This window comes from Ursus americanus, chromosome 34, assembly GCF_024610735.1.
Source record: "Ursus americanus isolate L20-20 chromosome 34, mUrsAme1.1.p, whole genome shotgun sequence".
In the NCBI taxonomy this organism is placed as follows: Eukaryota; Metazoa; Chordata; class Mammalia; order Carnivora; family Ursidae; genus Ursus; species Ursus americanus.
In genome coordinates this window covers 13,648,301-13,673,321 of record NC_142160.1, presented here as the reverse complement: position 1 = coordinate 13,673,321, position 25,021 = coordinate 13,648,301, and the positions used below count along the sequence as shown (strand labels likewise).

The 25,021-nt window shown below is 39.7% G+C and overlaps 1 protein-coding gene and 1 long non-coding RNA gene across 2 annotated transcripts in view; one reads left to right on the top strand and one right to left on the bottom strand.

Moving 5' to 3' along the window:
* Nucleotides 1–3,367, top strand: part of LOC148107176 (uncharacterized) — a 30,793-nt gene extending 27,426 nt beyond the window's left edge. Inside the window, exons 2-3 of the long non-coding RNA XR_015722872.1 lie at nucleotides 1,762–2,017; nucleotides 3,233–3,367. This is a non-coding gene — a long non-coding RNA (uncharacterized LOC148107176). The remainder of the gene's footprint in view (nucleotides 1–1,761; nucleotides 2,018–3,232) is intronic.
* Nucleotides 1–25,021, bottom strand: part of TMC1 (transmembrane channel like 1) — a 362,945-nt gene that overhangs the window by 290,524 nt on the left and 47,400 nt on the right. The window lies entirely within an intron of this gene.

Below are 25,021 nucleotides of genomic sequence, written 5' to 3'. Positions count from 1 at the left end.
CCTGTTAATATTGGGAGAACAAAGGAAACTTGGAAATTTGAGCGCAGTGCTAACTTCAATATGATAAATAGGAGTGAATTCTATCTAATTGGATAGAGTCAGGACTGGTAATCACTGGGTTCGTAAAAAAATAAATAAATGAAATTAAATAAAAGTTAAAGTGAAGAAAGATAAGAAATGATACATGCACATCTAAATAATTTATTTTTGCTTCAATCATTTCTTTGTGTATTCATTCATCAATCTTTTGTTGTACAACATTGCCCTAAAGTCTGATTGGAGTTCTGTTACTTTCTTGCCTAAAGCATCAGCTTTGATCTCCAGTTTCAGCTTCTTTCAGATGAAATTTAAAAATAAATTCAGCAGCAAAGGAAGATGGAAATCGACTTCCCTAGATATTTATGAGTTTTCTAATATTTTATAATGTCTTATTGTATTACACAACTTCCCCCTCTTCCTCATAGATTTTATCCAGAGTATTTGTTTTAGTTCTCATGGAAATAGCTCTCTTTCTTTCCACACTCATATTTCTTTGGTTTTCATACTATTTGATAAATTATGTAATTTCAATAACAAACACAACTGTCATAAGCAGATTTGGGAACAAATTTAGCTGACTCTTGGTGCACACAAAACTCAACTGATAGGGACAGAAATGTATGGATGTGCTAGAACAGTCTTCTGGCTCACAGTACTCTGCGATGGGCATTGTCCAGCATTTGTACCTAAGGAATGGAGGGCATGGTTACTCTAGTGGGTCAGTTAAATGGACCTTGATTAACTGAGCATCTACGGTATAGACTATTGAGGTTCGGTAATAAAATCTTATTGCGAATTGGAGAACATAGAAACTGTAAAAAGCATTGACAAAAATAGCTAGCATAATCCAGTCATTCAACAGATGAGAAATACCAGACTTTGGGGATATCTTCCCAAGATCACTTCATTAGTAGGAAGAGGACCAGATTTGACATTTCTGTTCAGTGTCCCCCCCCACACACACATTAGAATGTTTCATTTTGTCACTACTTAAGAAAGTTACTGAAATGGCTGAATTTCTTTTTTTCCCTAGTCCTCTGTTTTTCAGATAAAGTGAAAGAAAAAATTCTCTCACTTGAGACTAATATTTTTATTCCCCTAAATATTAGAAATGTTCTACCTTGAGGTTTTCATTAAAAATAGACTAGTCTTGGGGTTTTTTTTTTTTTTTGAGTTTTCATTGCCAATTACATTTTTTTTTTTTTTTTTTTTTTTTTAGATTTCAATGTCAAACACAGTGTTTGCCTCTTCCAAAACATGGAAGCTCAGGACTGATTTTTCATATATATATGAAAAAATATATATATATTATATATATATATATAACCCATTGAATTCACAGCGACTCACATTTGGGCATTGGTCAGCAACTAGAAAATAGCTTGAAAGGGCGGGGGAGAAAGGGACTGAAATACTAGAAAGACTGAATAAATAAACAAGAAACCAAACTTGCAGCTGACTTTTCCAGATATTTTGCCAAGATACCTAGGGTCATTGGTAAATAGTTCTCGTGTAATACCATCAAAAATATCTAACCATAGAAATATATCAGAAATTGTAATATTTACTTTGCAGAAAGTACAAGGCTCGTACGATGTGTGCTCATGTATATTTACAAAAATGGGTCAAAATATAATGTAATAAAAGTCTAAAAAAGGAACTGGGGAATTAGAACCAGATTCCATATTCTTCTATTTTTAAAATGTGTTTTCTTTCTGCTAGAAAAAACATCTATAAAGAATCGATTTGGCACAAATAAGCGTGCACCCTTATGAACTCCACCTTCAAGCTGGGCCTCGACCTTCCAGTAATAACAAGCTCCTTTTTAGCACGAAGCCTCGCAGTTGCTTCCCCCAAAGAGAAATGGTGGGTGCTTACAGTCAGCTGTGGGGGAGCACTGCTGTTCCTTCCCTTCTTGATGGATATCCTCACCCTGCCTGGGGAGCATCAGACTGGAGCTGGCTTGGGGGTCACTCGGGTAATTGTTCTAATTAACTCCGAAGTTTCCATGATACTGGACTCTACTGGTTCTTTTCAAACCCCTCTGATTTTCTCTGTTTCCTCACAGACATTTTTCTTTCGTTTTGTCATGAAATATTGGGATTCCCCAAGGTTCCAGAGCTGGTCCTTCCTAGTCACCTACTCTCCTAAATGATTTCATTCCCTCTCAGGGTCTTGATCATTATGCTCTAGGGACTCCCAGAGCCCAGCAAATGAGAGCCACGTCAAGCCTCCTTGGACAGCTCTATGCAATAGCCCTTGGACATTTCAAATCCCACTTATGGAAAACTGAATATGGGATCCGTTGTCCTCCCACAGCTGTTCTGTATCCTGTGTTCTTTCTCGCTTGTAGAAAAACCATTTAACCAATTCAGAAACTTCTGAGAAAATTCTAGCAATAATTCTTCAATTGGATTTTTACCAGTGAATTTGGATTTTAACTAGGAGTATAACTGCAGAGTCTCGAGACGACACCAGTCTTACTTAAATTAATAAATTATTGTACTTAACAGTATGATCAAAAGAACACTAATAAACGAATCCATGAACAGCTTTTCCTAAGCACTATATAACCACTATCACCACCACCACCACCATGCCTGGGTCTATCATACCTGGTTTTTTCTTTTAACTAAAGCTCTCAGCAGACTGGAGGTCATAATTACACATTGAAAATTCCTAATTTGGGTACTCTTGTTAATATACAGCTATATAAAAGCAGCCAGCACCACAGAGAGCATGTGGCCTATCTAAGAATACAAGAATCAAACAACTGAGTGTGTAAGGACATATTTATATTTTGATTCTCCAGCTCTAAGAAATAAGAAAAGAGGGAAAGGCTCGGGGGGGAAAGTCCCAAAAATAAAAAGGGAGGGAAGGGATCGGGTAGAGGGAAAAGGTGAAAAAGTACTGATCCATTTTCCACTTACACTAATTAAATCTAATCACAGCTGACAACTAACTATTGTGTTGTGGGTTTATAAAGTCAGCTTAAAGGCTCCATTCCCGATTAAATCAAGTACAAGCAGTCCTAAAGTCACTAATGATAAAGCAAGCCCCATTAGACTGTTAAAATATAACAAGGATCTTCTTTCACAAATCAATGTATTTCTATTTAGTCAGAACCTACCACTCTGAAAATACGTCAGTAATCATTCTTCTGTCTTTCTTGATCTTTTGCTACTTTCTCCAGGGCCTGCAGTCAACTGTGGAGGGAGAACAATGAAGTCTTTCATGTGAAAGAAATAAAGAGAAAGTTCTCTGTGTGCAATGCTCTCTCTCCTTTTCTGTGCCACTGTGAACATACTAAAAGAAACAAAGGGAAAGGATCAACCCCCTTTCCAGTGGTCAAAAGGTATTTTGGAAATAAAGGAAGAAATCCTTGAGAATGGCTTTGTGTCTGTCTGTCTTCCAATTGACTGTCACTGATAGTACGTGTGAAACCTTTTCAATGTCAGGAATCCAAGTCCAGAGAAGACAAGTAAAACACAGACTTGGGTTTTCTCCTGCAAAGCAGTGATTGACAGTTGGCTAAGGTGACAGAGAACCCTTGACGTTATAGAGAAAAAAAATGCTGGCATCAATGAGATTTTGAATGCTTAGGCAGACAAATGGAGACAACCTCCCAATCTTGATCTTACTTTTTGTTTTACAAAATAAATTTTATAAGATGAGCAGTGAGATAGATCCTGGAACTTATATTTAACTTCAGGGTCAGGAGAGAAGCCAAGGAAAATACAGGGACCTTTGAAAGATTAGAGCTTACAATGGGTCAAGATCTCAGCTCTTCCATGTTCTTTGGAGGAAAGTAAAAGCAAAGCCAGACTATGTAGAAGGAGAGCTAGTGTGATCAAAAGATCTAATCTCTGGGTTGCTTCAAACCCATAAACTGCTCAAGAAGCAAAGGACTCAGGAGTCCTTGTCTCTGCTAGTTTTTGAAAGTACATTACCCTCACTAAATATTTTAGTTTAATGGGTCTTGCTTTAACACAGAGTTTAAAATTTTAAAATAGTATTCTTTTACACAACTAAAGGAGTCTAGCAGAATTTTTTCATCATTAACTCATTTTCTCGTCACTTCAACAAGGGTTAGTATTGTGCCCGTTATTGATCAACCAGGATGAGTGATATCCCTTCAGTTTTGTAAATGGAAAGTCAGAGCAATTGGGGAAGCTGAGAGGACTAAGCAAGAATCTTATAGTTTGGAAGTAGCACAGCTAGTACTTAAACCCAGTTCTCTGAGTGTTCAACATTATGTTAGCACATGAACAAATTATATTTAAATAATGTAGGAAGCGACATTTTCTAAGAGTCAGTTTTAATCCAATGTAACTCATCATAACCCATGTTCAACCACATAATCAATATTCAGCCAAATGTGTTTGGAATGGAAGACCAATGCTGCATGAACATGCACTCATTGATAAAGTTAATTATTTACATCTTCATCTATTTTAACTGAGAACCGTACTGAGAAAGCAGGGACCCCTGCTGCATCCCACTCTCCCAACACTTTAGGTGTTAACAGCCAATACCAGTTTTAATATTGTTGATTTACAAGCCATAATAAATTTGTCTGCTCTTCCCTGGAGGCTTGTTTATATGTGAAACCAAAAGGACTAGTCATAAAGATTCTTTTTGTTCTGAATTTAGTTGAGAAAGCAGAAAGTCACTACAAAGATAAATGCATCTGAAGCATGATGTATATTTTCAGTATACTATTAGCATTCAGTCAATTGAAGAGCACAATGCAATGGAGATTTTCCAGATTCTATATATTCTAATTTCACTAACATTTACCAAGCAGTTAGTACCCAGAATGCATTATATCAAGGGAATAAAAAGTTATCAACTGGATTTGGGTAAAGATGGGCAGTGTATTGAACACAAGACTCTAACTTTGCTCTCACTAGAAACCCCTGTAAAACCAAGTAAAGGAAAGGATGAGAGACAGAGAGAGAGAGAGAGAGGCAAAGGTTTTTAAAGGTATATATGCAAGGATAAATGGAAATAATACAACAGCACAATTTTAGAAAGTGAAGAAAGCAGACTGATGAGTGTTAATCAAAGGGCCTTGTAGGCCCAAGGAGGCCAAAACTAACCAGCAATGAGGAAAACTAAAAACTGACCTAAGCTTCACTCCAAAAAACATCAGTCTCAGAAATTAGTAGCATTGGATATGTCTGGACCTGGGCATTAAGGGGAGGTAAGTTAAGAGCCAAAAGAAAAAAAAGATTGGTTGGAGGCTTTAATGAATCATTGGATCTCTCTCCCTAGAGTCTTTTCACTATTCCATGTATCTGAGTTACTCCTCTTGCCCAACCACGAGAAGATCAGAAAAATTAAAAAGTCTCTACTCTGGGGGAAGCCAAGCATAGTTGAGGATGTGAGTGTTACCCTGAAGATGCATGGATTAAGTAAATAACTACCTAGCTACCAGCTTGCTAGCAGATAGGCCTTACACTTCAGGTAGAATATTGGATGATACTTCTCTACATAATCGATCCAAGTGGAAAGATTTAACATGAGTATCAGGGGTTCCTCCAGTCAAATTAGAGGGAAACTCAGTATTAACAGGACCAACTCATGCCCTCAGAGATTCCAGAGATTCCAATCAGGAAATCAGATTTCCCCATTCAGAATCAGGAGCAGCCAAGCAAAGATTACCAGAAATCAGAGAAAAAAAAAATCTAATATGGAACACAGAAGTGAGAATAAACAGAATGAAAACCTTGCAGAAAACAGGTTAAACAGAGAGAAGAAAATTTCAAAAAATTCTCATTTATGTCCCCAGAGAAAGGATTCTTATAGATGCAGACTGCCACCAGCTAACTGGCAACAATGCAAAAAGAATAAGATGATATAAAAAAGAATTCTGGGGGTACCTGGGTGGCTCAGTCAGGTGAATGTCTGACTCTTGATTTCAGCTCATGTCATGATCTCATTGGCCATTGGGCTCTGCACTCAGCAGAGTCTCCTTGAGATTCTCTCCCTCTGTCCCTCCCCCAATTCACATGAGCAGCGCGTGCGTGCCTGCGCACACACTCTCTCTCTCAAATAAATAAATAAATCTTAAAAAAAAATTCTGAGGGCAAAAAAGAACTTTTGGAAAATAAAGTTTGATAACAGCGGGGAAAAAGTCAATAGAAGTTTTGAAAAGGAACATTAAGGAAATCTTCAAAAACATTATGAGGCTGAGGGATCTCAGGATGAATGCAGAATGTGACAGAACAATCTAACTGTATTCTAAACCTATGGAAACAACCTCACCCAAGGGAAATGAGGGGAAAAGATGCTGACCTTAGTAGCACTGCAAACAAATGGAGTTTGTAAGACTAAAGACAAAAGGAACTGTACATAAGCACTGAACACTGGTTGATAAAACTGTTCCTTCAGGGTGCAAGTTAACAATCATGATACTGTGATACATATATGCTGGAATTGAACAGTCCAGTAGGTGGATGGGAGATTGGAGGAGCCAGGTTTCTCTCTATTGGAATGGGAATTTATAGAAAAATGAGGGAAAGAGGCTAGAATGACCCACATGGTAATGGGTTAGAGTTGGTGATATCAGTATGAACTCATTTGCCTTAATATAGATGTAGATGTTACTTATAGAAATACTTATAGACACATGTATATATAGGAGTTGGTATACACACATATTTTCTTGCTATGTCAGCTGAGAGAGGCAAAAACAATACTCCAGTAGCAACAAGTACTCAGATTTTGGTTCCTAATACCATTCTCCAGTAAAAGGAACCAGGTACCTTTGGAGAAATGTCTAATTCTAGGATTGGGGTGAGAAATATACAAAGTAAGCTAGGAACATCTTACAGTGATGGAAAGTAAGGTAATGCTCAAAAACAAATACATACATACATACATACATACATACATACAATGTTGGAGGTATATCAAAGGGACAAATGAGTCAACTGAAACCTCCCAATAGCCAAAGCCAGAACAATCTGAACAACAAAATAAAAAAGTATTTGATTATAACCCAAAGTATAAAGTAAGTATTCAAGTCCATACTGCTAAAAATAAATAACTGAATAAATAATTAGGAGAGAAGAGAAAAATCTCCCATGCAGAAAAATTCCAAATAATTTATGTAGATACTCTGCCCTCAATGAAGTGGAGCATTACTCCCCACTGAAGTGTGAGCTGTGCATACTGATATCTTTTGAAAGAATACGGTATGGAAAGGGAGTAAAATAGTAACCTTACAGTACAGAAACATAAGAAATACTATCTCAGTCAGGTGATCAAGGTTAACATTAAAAGTGATGTCATGTTAATTATATACACCTTGATATGATGTAATGAAAGTGGCACTTTACTTTCTGTGCCTCCTCCCGAAAACACATAACCCTAGTCTGATCATGAGAAAAACATTAGATAAATCCCAACTGAGGGACATTCTGCAAAATACCTGGTAAGTACTCTTCAAAACTGTCAAGGACATCAAAAACAAGAAAAGTTTAAGAAGCTATCACAGCCAAGAGGACCCTAAGGAGATATGACTACTAAATATAACGTGGTACCCAGATGGGATCCTAAAACAGAAAAATGACGTTAGATAAAGACTAAGGAAATCTGAAAAAAAATATGGACTTCAGTTAATATAAATGTATCAATATTGGTTCATTAATTGTAATAAACGTACCATACTAACATAAGATCTTAACAGGGGAAATGATGTGCAGAGCCCATGTTCTCTTTATACAATATTTGGAATTTTTCCATTAATCTAAAATTATTTTAAAATTAAAAGTCTATTAAAGTATTTTTTAAATTGGAAGGTTAAGGTAATAAAATATTTGAAAAATTGGGAAAAAATGCAAAGATAGAAAATGTGAGAGAAAAATAGTAGTAAGAGCCATGGAAGATCTAGACATAATGTTCAGTGTTCAACAAAAGGCATTTCAGAAAGAGGGAAGAGAAAATAGAGTTGAATTATCAAACTAAAAATAGAAGAGAATTTTCTAGTACCAGAGAGACCTCAAATTGAAAAGGCCCATTAAGTATGTAGTATACTATATGGAGGGAAATAAAACTTACATTCACTCACATTATTTTAAAATATCAGATCATTAAAGTTAAAAGGTAAGATTCTATAAGCTTCATGAAGAGACAGATAAATAAAATAGGTCACTTACAATGAAAGGATAATTTGATTGCCCACAATTTCACTGAACACTAGAAGACAATCCTCAAGTAAAATTTTTAATCCTAGAAATTTTAACCAAACCAATCCACTCATAAATATAAGGGCAACTTAGAAAGTTTACCTCACATATACCCTTTCTTAGATACTAACTTTTGGGCATGTATCTGTAAAATGAATTAATTAACCCAAAAGAAGGAAGTTAGTGGATCTTGGACAGGGTAGATTCAACTCAGGAAGTAATGAATGAAAGTCTCAAGACAACAGGCTTGCAGCCATTCTAGATAGCCACTAGCACATGTTGGAACAGGAGGATTCCAGGGAGGGGATATTCAAGAAGAGAGACAAATCCCCATGTATTTGATCCCTGAGACTGTTGAAGAGTTAAAGATAGGACAAAAAGCAGACAATGAAAGTAAAAGAAAGGCAGTTAGAAACCCTAGGAAAAACAAAAATCTAAACAAGAAAGTAAATATATTTAATTAGACCAGGAACAATATTAACATAATCATTACAATGCAAGCACTATTTACTGGCATTTATCTTTTAGAATCTATCTATCACAAAGCACAGAGACTTAATTACTATTTCAAAAGAGAAAGCAAATATTATCAACCTTGATCATATAAAAGAAGAGGTATAGGTGACAGAAGTTAGAAAGTAAAAGGAGGAGAACTGAAGAGAAAAGTATGTGTGATAACAGCCCAGTCTTTCAGTGCAGAAAATCAAGAGATGGAACATATAATGAATAGGAAAAAAGTAAAATACTTATTTACTAATTAAAATTATGAAGTTAACCGATAGAAGAATTAAAAAGAGGCACAATTATTTGTGAAACAGAGATGGGATGGTAGTGTAAGTATACTAAATCTTTTTCTGTTATATAGGAACACAAATAATCTTTAAAACTGACAAATCAGGAAATAACAGTATAAACATACTTTCAGACAAATTGAGATGACACCAGAATAATTAAAATCCAAAACTGTTAAGAATTAGATATGATTTTCTCTGGAGGATGAGACTAGGGTAGAGAGAGATAAGGCCCTGGCTCTTTGGTATTATTTGAGATTTTTAGCTAGCAAGTGCAAATATTACTTTAATATAAGGTAAGATAAGAGTTATTTTTCAATGACTAAGATGTCATTGCTGCCTGCCGTGAGGAGTCCAGTACAGAAACCTGATAACTAAAATGTAAGGGAGGGAGGAAAGAAAGGAGGCAAAGAGGGAGAGAGGAAGAGGGGAAAGGACAGAGGGAGGTAACAAAAATATTTATTGAGTGTCTACCTAGTGCTGTCCATTCTGCTGGATGATTTACATACACTATCTCATTTCAACCTTCTGCCTTTCCAGTGATTTCCTCCTTTTCCCTTTGAACAATGGGGGCTGGAAAAGGTAGGCAATTTATTCAAGATCACAAAGCTCCTATGTGCCAGAGCCAGGAATCAAACCCAGGTCTATCAAAGTCTAAATCCATGTACTTTCTCTTATAGCAGGCAGTCACCTAAGGGCAAAGGATATTTGGATATCAGTAAGATTTCTAAGAGAAAAGATATCTTCCTGCCAGAGGAAGTGACAGCCTAGGGCAGGCGAGTTAGTGTACAGATCGAGGAAACAGCAGGACAAAGCAGGCTCCAGCCTCTTGGCGAGGCCTTCTCCAGAGAAGCAGACTGCTGAGAGCCTCTTTCTGATGTCTGTGTCCTATCTAACACATTCAAAATTTTTAATATCTGGAGAGATGAATGATTCATCTGAACCCATTTCGGGAGTCATGAAACCTTTCTCTTTGGTAGAGCTAGACACAAGATTAACTAGGAAGAGAGATGCCATCCTGCAGATCCCAACCACAGCCAACCCTCCCATCTTCCCAGTCCACTTCCCTGCCTCTCATCTGGGAGATTTGGGGCTAGGCTAATTTGGTCACATTATTTCTCAGCTGGGCCCTCCCTCAGAAATCTTTTTAGGCATTTCTGGTCATCCAGTTATTCCTTTCCTTGGAGTCATTCTGTTAAAAATTTCTCACCACCTCCTTAAACTCTCAATTCCCCTTCCTCTTTTCCTCCCCCTTCTCTTCTTCCCCTGTCCTTCCTTCTCTTCTTCCCCTCTCCTTCCTTCTCTTCTTCCCCTCTCCTTCCTTCTCATCCCCCCTCGTCCCCACCCCCCCCTTCTTCTTCTTCTCCTCTCTCTCTCTCCCCCTCTCTCGGTTGATAATTATGCCTACCATTTCTCCAGCAAACATAGACCACTGGTCTTATAAATCCAGTCAACACTCACCCATTCTTCCTTTCCTCCCATGTCGGGAGCACAGCTCTTCTCCCAGGCAAAACTAATGCCTCTACTTTCGCTTTCTGTCCTGTTTTTCTGGAATCTGGGCCATCTCTCTCATCTCTTCTCTGTGTTTTCTCCTTCTCCTTCTCCAAGAGCACCTTTCCTTTACCTGAAACCATAGCTAAGCTTCTCCCACTACCCTACCTTTCTTCTCAGTCCCATTCCTTCTTCCACAGACATTTGTGGAGCACCTAGTATGAACCCAAAACTGCACCGGATGAAGAGAATACTTTGGGGCCTGAAGCAGGCTGCCTCCATGGAGTGCACAGTCTAGTGGAGGAGCAGACAGTAAGTGAACAATGAATATAACACTACAAATTTCCACAGATCCTAGGAAGGAAACAAATGGGGCAGAGTGAGAGAGAATAAAAGGTGGCGGGGGGGGGGGGGGGTTCCACCAAATCAGAGTAGCCAGGAAAGGGCTCTTCCAATTCCATCACCTCCAATCCTGGACTTCAGGCTGTCATCTTTCTCCTGGCTTCTAAGGAGCTCTTAAAACAAGTTCCCTGCTTGCAAATTCCACCTTTTGGTCCTTCTCACATGTGGCTACTGTAGTTGAGTTTCTAAAGCAGATCAAATCTTGTGGGTCTTCTGCAACACCTGCATGCCCCAGTGCTTGAGTCCGACATTTAAAAATGCCTGAGTGGTTAAGAAGAGACTGTGAGATCATGATATAAACAGATCAGTGCTGTGAGGAACGCTGTGTGCCGACTTCCATCTCCAGAGCTCTCGTGGGCTTGTTAGCTTTGCCAACCGCTGTTTGAGTCTGTTTTGTTGGAACAGCCATCCAATGGGAAAGCTAGAGCAGCAGCGTTCTCCTTCATGACCCTGAGAGCTCCCAAGAGGAGGTGGGGCTGTGGGATCTGCAAAGGGGAGAAGGAAGTGACTAAGACTTTGGAGAAAGGAAAGGCGATCCTGAGCAGAGAAAGAGGGCCTAGGAGATGAGCACCAGGAAGGAGATGTCAGTGTGAGCTCTGAGACAAACACAATACAACTGCCTCTCTGAGCCTCCTTCTTCCAGCTACTGCAGGAGACCAGATTTAACATTCTTCCTGAAGATGCTATTCGGAAAACTAGTCAATGAAAACAAAATGAAAATAAATTGGTTGCATTTCTCATTCGGTGAAAGGAGTTTCTGGGAACTGGCCATTGAGCGGATTTGCTTCAAGAGTCTAGGGGAATTTGACATTCTGCTTGTTTGACCGATTCTGCCACGGGGGAAGTGAGTTATGTGGGTCAAGTTGAATGCCATGGGCAGAGGAGCTTCTACCCTGCTTCCTTTTTAATGTTCGGGCAGATATTGCGTCATTGGTTGCTTCTGCATCAGCTTGCGGATAGCAGAGGGTGGGCCTAAATTTAGCTCTCCCAAGCTGCCCCGGAAAGGGAATATGGAACTTAGTTGAAGGCTTGATTGCGAGCGTGTTGGCAGCTATCTTGACGAAGCAGATGAGGTAACCGGCCAGTGGTGGACCAGGGCTGGCTCACTCAACAGAGAGCTGTTTCATTGTCAGAAATTTTACAAGCCAGTTGCTGAACACAGAAGTTATTAAAAATTAAATTGTTCGAACTTACAGTTAAATAGGTTCTATTAAAAATAAAGAAACACTCAAAATTAACACTCCATAGCGATTTTACTACATCTTATTACTATTATCTTTCTCTTGAGATTATTTACATCTATTGTATCTATATTGCACATCTCTTCCCTACTCTGCATTCAATGACATCATCTTAGTAGCTTGATATGCCAAGGAAAGAGTATTTAAACTATGCAGGTCTGCAAATACTACCAATCAGGGCTCTTCCCCCCTACACACACAGACTGCTAGTCATTGCACAACACACCACTGCCTACGGGCCACACGGCAGGGTAGACCGCCTGCCTGAGAAACGAGGGCAGTCACACCAGGCCTCCACAATGCCGATAAGGCTGGACCCAGTCAACAAGAACATGAGTTACACCAGCTACAGGTTTTGGCTCAGACTTCGGCAGAACACTCTGGAGAAGCACCAGTCCCCCTGTGTGATCACCAATGTGGAGAGCAGCCCAGACCAGCCATGAGACAGCAGACATCAGCAAGCATCCAAAGGACCCCAAGGACCCCCAACCTCCCTCTGCCACTATGAGATCACTGAAATCTCACATTCAGATGCCATTTTGAAAGAAACAGAGGGAGGAAGCACTTTATCCAATAGAGATAAGAATTTACCTAAAGAAATGGTTTTCTTTATAGAATTGAACAAAATTCATCTGTTGGGACTAAAATTGCCCTTATTCGGCCAAGTTGGGCGGAGGTGATGAAGGGAGGGAGCTCTTTGGTGAGGACAAATCAATTATAGAGGAAAGGAGCATACTTTGTTGTTTTTGCACATTTAAGAACAATGTATATGAATTTACGCCCTTGCTGCCATGGTGATATTGAACTTTTATTAAGCAGTAAGTACGCTCTGCATCCTCCATATGCAGTTGAAGAAATGAAGGCTCAGAAAACTCATGTAATTTACACAGCATCACACAGCTAGGATACGGAAGGAAATGGGCCTTGAAAGCAAGGCTGGTATGACTACAGAGACTGAGTCCTTTTGTTCTATTGCCGGTCATCAACCTTCCTCGGCCCTTGCTCTGGTCCTTCTGTCCGTGTAGGTACTGCCGTGTGACTGGGACAAACCAGGGAGGGGGCTTTCTCATGGGAAAGCATCTGGAATGGACAACCTGGAAACTAAGGCAAGTCAGGAAAGCTATTACTTGAGCGGCTGACCATCAATAATTTAGGATCTAGGACAAGAAATGAAATGTTACTGGAAAGGAAATTGAGGTCAGAAGGTAAGTGCACACATCATGAAGAAGGTAAGTGGGCGCCAGAGCTGGCAGCTACCAGAGCTGTGGTGCAAGCAATGACTAAGGTGTGGAGCAGAGAGACTGGAGCGGGGAGAGCCAAATCCAGGTACACTGACCAAGCATTGTTCATGCCCAGCCTAGCTCATCTTGCCAGAGTATCGGCAGCGTCGTGCTGGAGCCAACCCAGGCATGAAACCAGCCTTCCTCCAAAGTGTGATTATTACTCATGCCTTGCCTCCCACTGCCCTGCATGCCCTGGGACTGCTTTCTCCATCCTCTTCTTATTTGTTTGGAAAAATAAGTATTTTTATTAGTTTATCAAAGTAATTCATGCAGATAATTTTAGAAATGGCTATAATACAGAGGGCTTATAAGAAAAAGCAGTTGTCACCTGGCCCGCCCCTCCCCCTTCCAATTCCAATTCTCCAGACTTTGCACTCAACCTCTGTAAACTTCCAAATGCCACATGCCCTCCCCTAGCTCTCACAGAAACGCACAAGCTGGAACCTGTCCCAAGATTCCTCCCCTGGTTTTATTATCTCAGCAAGAGTGGGAGGAGCCAAACATAAAGGCCCTGAGATACAGAGCTTTGGTGAAAACAAACAGATGGAGGTCCAGAGCAGGCGCAGGAGGGAAGGGAGGGGACCTACCCAGCCCCCTTTTGTTTCTCTGATTTCTATGGGCGGATGGATGGTTTCTCTCCATTGTCTGGTATATATTGTATATTTTGCCAGCTCAAGGGAATGAATCAGCATCTCCCTCCTCCTTTATTTCCCATCCACTTCTAAGGCAGCTCTCTACAATCTCACTGACTCCCTTTAAAGTGAAGAAGAACCTCGAACACAATTTGAATCCAAAGGCACATTTTTCCATCTTGGGAAGAGAAGTTTGCTCTGGGGCCTGGTACTGCAAAAACTTAAGAATTCCTTTGTCTGCTTCCTTACAGACATCATCTGTGCATTCATTCATTCATTCACCAAGCATTTGCTAAGCATCCACTCTGGGTCAGGCATGCGCTCAGCATGATGGACACAGTTTCATGTGCACTCTGAGCCCTCATCTTGCTAATAGCCAGAGGGTAAGTCTGATGAAAAGTGATGAGAGCACTCATGAAAACAAGGCCTATGGAAGCGTCTGGAAAGGCCCTGCCCTGTTGACTGAGAAGTCAGGGACAGCTTTCCAGAGTGGGGAACCTGAGGTGAGTTTTTAAAGGTCAAATCTGAGTGGGAGGGTCTGCGGAGGGCATTGTGAGCGTCTAGGAGTGTTAAAGTGTGCTTGGAGCAATCTTCCTGTGATCAGGACCCAAAACAGTTGATGCATACTCAAGATAACTGAACAATTCTGTCAAGTTCCCGATCAATAGCCTAAATCCTGATATTTAGACAATGGCACCTGCATCCCAGATTTGGGGATGTTCGAACCAATTTTGGCTGTTACAAATCAGTTTGCCAGTTTGAGAACGATCTCCCCACAGCTGTGAAAGCAACCCTGGTTCTTCAGGTCTCCTTGTACTTCTGGTTCATTTCCTGCTTCTGGAGGCTCATTTCCAATATTTGTCGTTCAGATGCTTCCTTCCTTAGCACTCCAAGGCCCTGAGAGAGGAAGTAAAGTGTTTCTCAAAGCTGCATTCCCACTGTTGCAAGAAATTGCATGAAGGACAAAGGGAGCAGGACTGTAGGACACATGGAAGTCCCCCAGAATTCCAGCCAGTCTTCCCCTGAAATTCCATTTTGGTATTTCATCCCTTTGTCTAAATACTTGGGTAGCCATTAAGCTGAGATTCATCCCAGAAAAATAATATTTGGAGTATATCAGTTCCAAACGTTTTTATTTTGATGGGTAAAGGACATAACACAGAACAATAGAAAAGTGGACACCATTGAAGAGAGGAAACCATTCTGGTCTGAAAGGCTAAAAGATCAAAATGTCATAACTTTGCCCAGGATTAGACCTGTCTTTAAAGGGAGAGGAGAGAAAAGAGATGGGAACAGAATCAGGGGGGAAAGAAAAGATCACAAAGGCAACAGAAGGAAAGAGCTAAAGGGAAGGGCAGGAGACTGAGCAAGCAGACAGAGAAATAACATGACACAACCAGGACCACATAAACCAGGACAATTTTATGGGAAATGTACATTTAAATAGGTACGAAAAGGGGCAAAGGAGACAGGAAGATAAGAGAGCAAAGTATGGGTCATGACCACACTTGGTCCACAGAGAATCATTTTGGCTTTGGCTGGTTGTAAAAACCAAAAACAAACAAACAAAAAAACACAACCCAGCCAAAAACCAATCGAATGTGCCATTTTGTGCTGTCTTCTACACACACACGTCTCAGCTAACCTACAGCCTCAGCATGGCCATTCCAGGAGACAGCTTGTAACTTGTAATGGATAATTTGTAACTGCACCAGGAGTCACCTTCCCGAACTTGTTACACAGAGGACAGTTGAGTTCTGTTCCTTTTTGCCGATAAAATTAAGTTTCCTTTTGTCCATTTTTGTGAATTCCTTCTGAATCCTTCTGAAATGAGTCCTTCACCCTCCCTGCCTCATTTTCTCAGGGGAAGCAGTCAATTGAACAGAGAGTCCAATTGTTCTCCTTGTGTAGCAAGGAGTGTACCGTACCTTGTGTACGGTAACTTTGAGAAATCATTGCAGAATTAATTCACGGCATGAAAAATTCTATACACACACACATGCACTCACATACACACAGACATAAACACACACACACACACACACACACACACACACACACACACACACATCTACACACCATCTCTGGGAGCCTTGATCTTGAAAACAGTATTTCACTATCGATTCAGTAAAAAGACAAATCAGGGGCGCCTGTGTGGCTCAGTCAGTTGAGCGTCCGACTCTTGATTTCAACTTAGGTCATGGTCTCAGGGTCGTGAGGTTGACCCTGAATCCCTGAGTCAGGCAGGCTCCACGCTCAGTGGGGAGTTTGCTTGAGATTCTCTCTCTTTCCCTCTGCCCCTGCCCCCCACCCCTGCAACTGCTCATGTGTGTGCACACACATGCTCTCTCTTCTCTCTCTCTCTCAAAAAGCAAATAAATAAATCTTAAAAAAAAAAAAAAGACAAATCCAATTTTAGTCTAGATGAGGGCACACATTTTCAAAATGTCTGGTGGTTACACATTTATGGCCCTTCTCTGCATATTTCATCAATATAGTGCCCAACAGGGAGTTATAGCTTAGTATTATAGAGATCAACCCACGGGTGAGGAAAAGATCTATTCAATTGTTCACCCAGCATTCAGAAGTTTATCTTTCCAATTCACAAAAGTGTCCGGGAAGAATGTTCTAGTCATGTGTATCTCCTGACAAAAATAGAGAAGAAAATAATGCTGTACCCAAGGAGTTGAGAATAAAGCTGATAAGAGCACATTCAGGAATTTTTTGAAGCAGCACTGGGGAGCACTTACAGATTTAATTGTAGGTGGTAAATTTGGAAAGCCATGTTGCCCTGAAACCATTATTTATTTTTCTCCACAAGCTTTGGAAAGAATTGATTTGGAAATATGGATTTATTTGCCCATAAAGTCTTTTGGAAAACATGTTCTGGTTCTTTTCATGATCCCAGCCTGTCTTCCTGGCTTTATATGGAAGTTAATTTCTTTTAGCATTATATTCATTTCCTCATTGAAAGCAAATACAAGGTTCAACTACATCTCTCCAGAGTTTTGTAAATATTCCTACTGAGGCTTTCTGGAGAAGGAAGAACTTTAACTCCATGTGGGGAAGGCTGATTAGTAAGGACTGTGGGTCAGTTTAGCAAGAAATAGGGGTTTTCCTTGGAGCAAAAGGGAACTAGTTAAACAAGAGTATGTTAAGGTGTGCATCAAGGAGAACTCTTTTGACAGATACAATGCCTCACAAATTCTGACACTGACTACCAAGGAATACTTACTACAGGAGATGTTTTTTAAAAAAAATTATCTGTTAGGGGCTCCTGGGTGGCTCAGTCAGTTAAGCGTCTGCCTTCAGCTCAGGTCATGATCTCAGGCAGGGTCCTGGGATTGAGCCCCGCATCAGGCTCCCTGCTCTGGCTCCCTGCTCAGTGGGGAGCCTGCTTCTCCCTCTTCCTCTGCCTGCTGCTTCCCTACTTGTGCTCTCTCTCTTTCTCTCTGTAAAGTAAACAAATAAAATCTTTTAAAAATATTATCTGTTAGATCACCATTTTCTAAAATTATTTAAGTAGTAAAAAGTTTATGATAAAAGTCCTAGACTATACGAGGAAAAAAAGCCAGACTGAAACCATTCTATGAGAGAGGCATTGCAAAGATACATAGGAGCGTAGGCTCCAACAAGAAATCACTCATTAGCCACATGACCACCCTAGGTTGGAGCTCTTCTGATTCTGGTATGTAAGCGGCTTCCAGGAGCTTAGGAGGAATAACTCCATGTGCCAGACTGCAACCCAAATATAAATAAATGGTCCATCTTCTTTTGTTCAATTAACAAAACAGTTTTGATTTCCCCAGAAGGAATGTGGGTGAATTCTAGCACTCGATATGATGTGACCTTGTTAGGTAGAGAAAAGGCAAGAATATCTCTGTGTAACAAACCAACTTCCTCCATGTATAATCTCCCTAGTAAATTCACTGTGGCCTGGGACAGAAGGAGTTGTTTGATTAAGAAACAATGCTATATCAATTGTATCAGATTCTACAGGAAAGAAATGATTAGAGTCATCTTTCTTGAAATGTTACTTTATCACAATAATTGAAAAAGAAAAAAATAGAAAAAAGGAACAATACATGCAACACAAGTATAAGTATTGATGCTCCTAATGTAAAAAGTGCTCTAATAAAGAAGAAAAAAAATTCAACTAAAAAAAATGAAGGAAGAACACTTGTCTTTTTTTTTTGAGGCGGGGGGGGGGGTCTACCCAGGATCCGAATGCCCATCTAGTGCAGACAAGTATTAATAGTATATAAGCTTCCACTTTTTACTAAGAAGCCAAAGGGACTGAAGAATATTGCCCTTACCCCACTGGTTACTACAGTTCAGGCATGTGACCTAAGCTCAGTCGATCAGGGGCTTGTACCAGGGACTCTGAATCTTGAGAATGATGCAAAGACAAAGAGGCAAACTGAGAATCTATTCACAGTAGTATCAAGAGTCCCAAGATAGTGGCATTGCATTGTACAGATGTCAATAACAGCACAGTAACTGTTCTGTCCTACAACTTTAGATTTATTACATTCCACTGCCTGGCCCTCCTTACCAAGCCTGGTTCTCCAACCATCTTGCTGATTCTCTAAGGTCCTCCATATCCTTCCTGCAAAATCTGTTCCTGTGTAAGCTAACCAGAATTAACTTTTTTTTAAAGTTTTATTTATTTAAGCAATCTTTACACCAAATGTGGGGTTCAAACTCACGACCCCAAGATCAAGAGTCGCACGCTCCTTGGACTGAGCTGGCCAGGCGCCCCCAACCAGTATTGACTTTTGCAGCTTGCAGCTAAAGATCCCTGATTGATAGAGGAAATGAATTGACAGTTCCCAAGTGAAGCAATATATGTGGGAAATTAACATAGAGAAAGATGTTCAATTTTACTAATGATCAAGGAAGAGTAAATAAAGAGAACAAAATATGCATTTTTACTAGATTAGCAATAATTAAAAGAATTGTTGCAATCCGATGTTGGCAAAGGTGTAGGGAAACAAGCAATTTAATAAACCATTAATGCGAATGAGCATATACGTTGCTGCAACTTTTCCAGAAGGCAGACTGGAAATAGGTACCAATATTTAAGCATGTACACCAGCAATTTCACAACTAGCAATTTACCTTAAAGAGGTAATTAATTAGCCAAAGCACAGCATTAATGTTTTCATGACTGCAATGTTTACAATTGGAAAATGGAAACAATCTAACCATCCATCTACACAGAAATTGTTAAATTATGATAAATCCTTTAAAAAAGAATATTATTTAGTAATTTAAAAGGCCAGGCTATATTTACTGAGAAACATCTTCAAAGCTTTTATGGAAGAGAAGAAAAGTTTGCAGAGGCACCAATATTGTGTAATTTCACTTAAAAAAAAAAAAGTGCCTAATATGTTAGGCAGAATCCTAAGTGCCCCAGGACCTCTGTCCTGGCTTTTACACATGTGTAAAATGTTACGTTACATGGGAAAAGGGATTGCACAGATGTAATTAAGGTTACTTATCAGTTGACTTTGAACTAATCAAAAAGGGGATTATCTAGTTGGGCCTGACCTAATCACATAAGCCCTTGAATAGTAGGGCTGATGGCAGAAGGGGAACTCAAAAATTCAAAATGCAAGAAGGACTCAGGTGGCTTGAAGACAGAGTGGACCACATGGAAAGGATCTGATGTCGCCTCTAAGAGCTGAGAGTGACCCCCAGCGAGTGGCCAATAAGAAAATAAGGACCTCAGTCTTATAGTCTTATAACCGTAAGGAAATAAATTATGCCAACAATCCAAAAGAGCTTCGAAGTGGATTTTTCCCTGAAACCTCCAGATAAGAGTGTGTGTGTATGTGTGTGTTTGTGTGTGTGTATGTTTACATGTAATCTCACACTCATGCATCATAGCAGAATGAGGCTCCAAACAGCAGGACTCTCATAACATATGTTATTGTTGCCTCTGGACAAAGAGATCTTTGAGGGGTGCTATTTAGTTTATTTTTTATACCAATCTGTATTGTTTGCTTTTTCTTCACAAATATAATCAGAGACAAATATTTTAATATATGGACAACACTGAAACCATGTAATGGGCCTGGAAGCTACTTGCCTCTCCATAGATTTCTCCTGCAGCCTGCACAGGAGAAAAGCCTTCCCACTCCAACATCAGAGACCAGGAAAGTAAGGCTTTAGATCTGTTGTTTTGTCTTTTGTTTTTTGCTAACCCATAATCAGAAAGAATTTCAAGTGTAGAAAAGAGGACAGTTCTTAGAATCAAGAAAACTGGGTTCAAATACAATGTTGACAATCACTATCAGTCCTTCTAGATGTGTTTCCTCATTTGGGAAATGAAGATATAATAATACCTAATGCAAGGCTGTTGCAAAGATTAACCATAACAATGTCTGTGAAAACATATAGCATCATTCCAGATGGATAATAATAGCCAGCCTATATGGAGTGTTTAGAATTTCCCAGGAAGCAGCTGAGTGGCTCAGTCAGTTAAGCGTCCAGCTCTTGGTTTTGGCTCAAGTCATGATCTCATGGGTTGTGAGATTGAGCCCTGCCTCAGGCTCTGGGCTCTGTGTGGAGTCTGCTTGAGATTCTCTCGCTCTCTCTCCCTCTGCCCCTCCCCCAACTCATGTGTGCACACGCTCTCTTTTCCTCTCTGAACGAAAGAGTCATTCTATGTGCTATACATTTCTGCTACTGAATATGTGATGTACCATGGGCATCACCTGGGAGCTTGTCAGAAGTGTAGATTCTCAGACCCCACAGAGATCTACTGAATCAGAATCCAAGTTTTAACAGGATCCCCAGGCAACTTAGGTGCATATTAAAGTTTGAAAACTATAGCTCTGTTATTTAATCCTTGCCTTCATCCTAGGAGGAAGATGCCCCCTCATTCCCACTTTATAGACAGGATAATCTGCCGAAGGTTAGTAAGACACAACCTGATTCCAGATGGTCAAGGGATAGGAAAGTGAGGCATTGTTAGTAAGTGAGAGAACTAAAGCTTGAACTTGGACTTGGAACACATCCAAATCTAGCATGTGTAATGCTATAAAACAGGTATCCTTAATCATTACCTGTTAAAGGCCAGTCCCAATAATACAATGAGCTGGGGGAAGACCAGTATGAATTGCAGAATTCTGAAATTCAATTGTACTTAAAAAACCATGGGTTTATTTTAAATAATATGAGAGTAATATGCCTTCTGGTAGAGACTTAAATATTTTCCCTGCATTTATTTTTATATTATTAATTTGCAAGCGGAACTCTTTCTTTCGTAGATAATGTGGCAAAATGGCATTCGTAAAAGCAGCCGGCACATGGAAGACATTGAATATAAGTTATTTTAAAAGAAACACAAAAACTTCAGCCCAGCACTTGTCCAATCCATCACAAATTCTATTTCTCAAATACAATGAAATCCTTTTTGACATTACCACAGGGGTGAAAACAGAACAAAACAAAAACCTCTACACTCTATGGGCTAACGGTGCTCTGATACATTTTGGCTACCTGTGACTACGTCTCTTTTGTGTCAGCACATGATAGCAGCATAGATACAAATCAATCACATTAACCATGATGATCTACTATATTCTTTATTCCTTTTGTTAAATACCAATATCTTATCAAATCTGTAGAAAAAAAAAAAACAAAAACAAAGAGAATTCTTTGCCCCAAATAGTAACTTCTCTTATCATCATATGCTCTCAGTGCTTTCTTGAGCACAGAGGAACCTGAGTCTCAGATGTATACTTTAGCACTCAATATAGTTTTTTTAGGGTTTCATTTGTTTATTCGAGAGAGAGAGAGAGAGAAAGAGCACGAGGCCCGGGGGGGGGGGGAGTAGAGGGAGAAGCAGGCTTCCCGCTGAGCAGGACTTGATCCCTGGACCCCAGGATCACAACCTGAGTCAAAGTCAGATGCTTAACCGACTGAGCCACCCAGGCGCCCCCCAATGTAGTTTTTTTTTTCTTTTTTAGCAAGTGTCATCCATATGATGGAGACTCAAGCAGAAAATATTTTCTATACACACAAAAATTTCTCAAATTGGAATTTCTAAAGATTCTAAACTCTCTTTCTCAGAACCAAAAAAATCTAGCATTGAGGTTGAATCCTGTATAATATGTACGTAGAAATAATGAGGTTAAGGATCTTTCTGTGTCCTGTTGTGCAGGCTGTCATCCTGCTGGGGGGCATGGGTGTGCCTCACCTTACTGAGAAGCAAAGCCAAATAAATGTCCCCTTCTCTGTTGTGAAAGGCATGTCAGACTTCTGCAACATTGCCAGGGTAGTACCCCTCCTTTTGCCAACTGGGCGTACATGAGAATAGCTATTTCTGAAAGGCCTCTCCAGGATAATGGCTCTCCGTTGCTATGTGGACACGGGAGGCATGCACCCTTCTTGTTCCAGTGGATGGAGAGTAGGTGGCAAAAAGGAGAAAATCCATGTGCTCTCATGAGTGTTGTCCAAGACAGCTGCTCTTCTCTGCAAGCTGATTTCAAAGGTTACCGATCTTCACATAAAGCACGTTCCTGTTTATCCATCTCAGTAAGTTGAGCATAGAATTGGGGAGAAAGAATACTGACCAGTCCAGAGAAGACTCATAAGAACAAACAGACTAACAAGGGCTCACTCTGGACCAGGCTTTATAAATGCCAATAATAATAATAATAATTATAATAATAATGGCGACTAGCATCTATTATGCACTTACCATGTGCTAGTCACTATTACGAGTGCTTTCTATGTATTAACTTATTTAGCTGTCATAACAACTTTACAAAATAGGAACTGTGGTTTTTCTCATTTAACCAGGAGCACAGAGGCTAAAAAACGTGCTCCAGGCCACACTACCCAACAGTAGCAGGGGCAGGACTTGAGTCCAGACAGGTGGGTCCAGAGCCTGAGCTCATAACCCCTCTCACATTGTCTCATGAAATCCTTATGACTTGCCCCATGATTGTTATAATCCCATTATAATCCTCATTTTAAAGAAAAAACAGACTATGTCTTAGAAAGGTAAAGTGTCTTTAAGATTACTCAACTGGTAAATGTGATAACCTGGGACTTAATGACAGGCCCAAAGGACACCAAGTTTCAGTTCATTAACCACTTGACAGTTCCATCACCGAGTTTAAAAATTAAAACGTTAGAAGCTACAACCACATTAAGTGATCTGTGCATCGTGGTTAGAGGCAGGATGTCACAGGGAGGGATGCTAGCTGAACGTCATTGCTGGTAGTGAGAAAAGTCTAGTGATGACAGCCTGTTGTCTTCTGTGTGAAAGCTTTACCACTGAGAGTGAGTAAAGCAAACCGGTGATCGGTGATCGGAAGAAGAGCTTCTCACTTAAAGCCAATGTCTGGCATCCATAAACACTGTCATTTATCCCAGAATCTAATGTTCTCAGCCTTTATCAGAAATCTTTGCAGAGCTGGGGCAGGGAGACAGGGCTTACAAACAGCAACACACCTGAATCAAAGCCAAGGATTACAAATAGAAGTAAACATTTATATTACAATAGGCCTTTGTAGAAAGGCCAAGAGATTCAACAGTAACCCCTCAAAAAACCTTGTCTGAGATGAAGGAAAACTAGAAGAGGAAAAAAAAATCATGGGAAGAAAATTTACTATGAATAGTTAAATTATGGGTGGTTTATCCTCCTACTATCTAATATTATCTTGAATTTTCTATTTTTTAATAATAAGCAAACATTACTTTTAAAATAAAAAATAAATTTTTAAACTTTAAAGAAAGTAGCTGGTTGTAACTTTAAGATGGGAAAAAAAATGTCCAGTGATGTAATGGAATTTTTTACTTATCAACATGGTGCCCTAAAGGGAGTTGCTCAGAGCTGTCTAAATTGTTCCTAAAGTAAATAAATGCTGAATTGGTTATAGTTTCTAAGTAGGCCATGCTTACATCCATGGTCTTCCCATGGTTACCTATCCCAGTTTTGCTGGGAAAAAGAGAGATGGAGAGTAAGATTAGCAAACAGGGAGGGTGGATATCTCATATCCTTAAAATGAAAGCAGTAGGATGAGTCTCTATCATTAGGCCACCTCACCTGGCCTTTTCCATGTAAAAGCCTCTCCTAGAAGGCACTCAAGCAAACATCATCAAGTGATTATGGTTTAATTCTTATCCTTAAAGACAGAATGTGAGGAATAACCAGCGATAGTGCTCTAAATTATGTTCCATTCCAAATAGTTTTCCTCATTTAATTATCTAATAAATTCACTTAATCATCTGATATTTTATGACAAATATTCATCTCTTGGGGCACCTGGATGGCTCAGTTGGTTAAGCAACTGACTCTTGGTTTCGGTTCAGGTCATGATCTTATGATCGCAAGGGGGCTCCGTGCTCAGCGTGGAGTCTGCTTGTCCCTCTCCCTCCCCCTCTGCTCTTCCCCCCACTTGCTGGCTTGCTCTCTCTCTCTCTCTCAGATCTTAAAGAAAGGTATTCGTCTCCTCAAATTTTGTATCTATATTCCATTTCAGATGAAAGTTTGTGGCATTCTATTCACTTTAGATGTCTCCAAATATCAATCTAATTTTAAAATCTATTGGTTAAAGTATTTTATGTCAAACCAAGTATAAACAGAAAATATCAAGAAAAATATGTTTAAAAAATCAAAGTTCTCAAGTTTTCTTATTTGTTATGCATTACATTCCTCAGGGAAGTGATCCCACTTAAGGTGAGTAATAATGCACTGGAAAGGATGAGGCCGGAAAGCAGGGCAAATCTTAACCTGAATAAATCTTCCTTATCAATAAATACACACACACACACACACACACACACACACAAATGGACATCTAATATAATAGCGTTGCTAGGGCAATCATAACAAAATATCATAAATGGGTGGTTTAAACAACAGAAATTTATTTTTCCACAGTTCTGGAGGCTAGAAGATCAAGATTAAGATGTCATCAAGTTTTG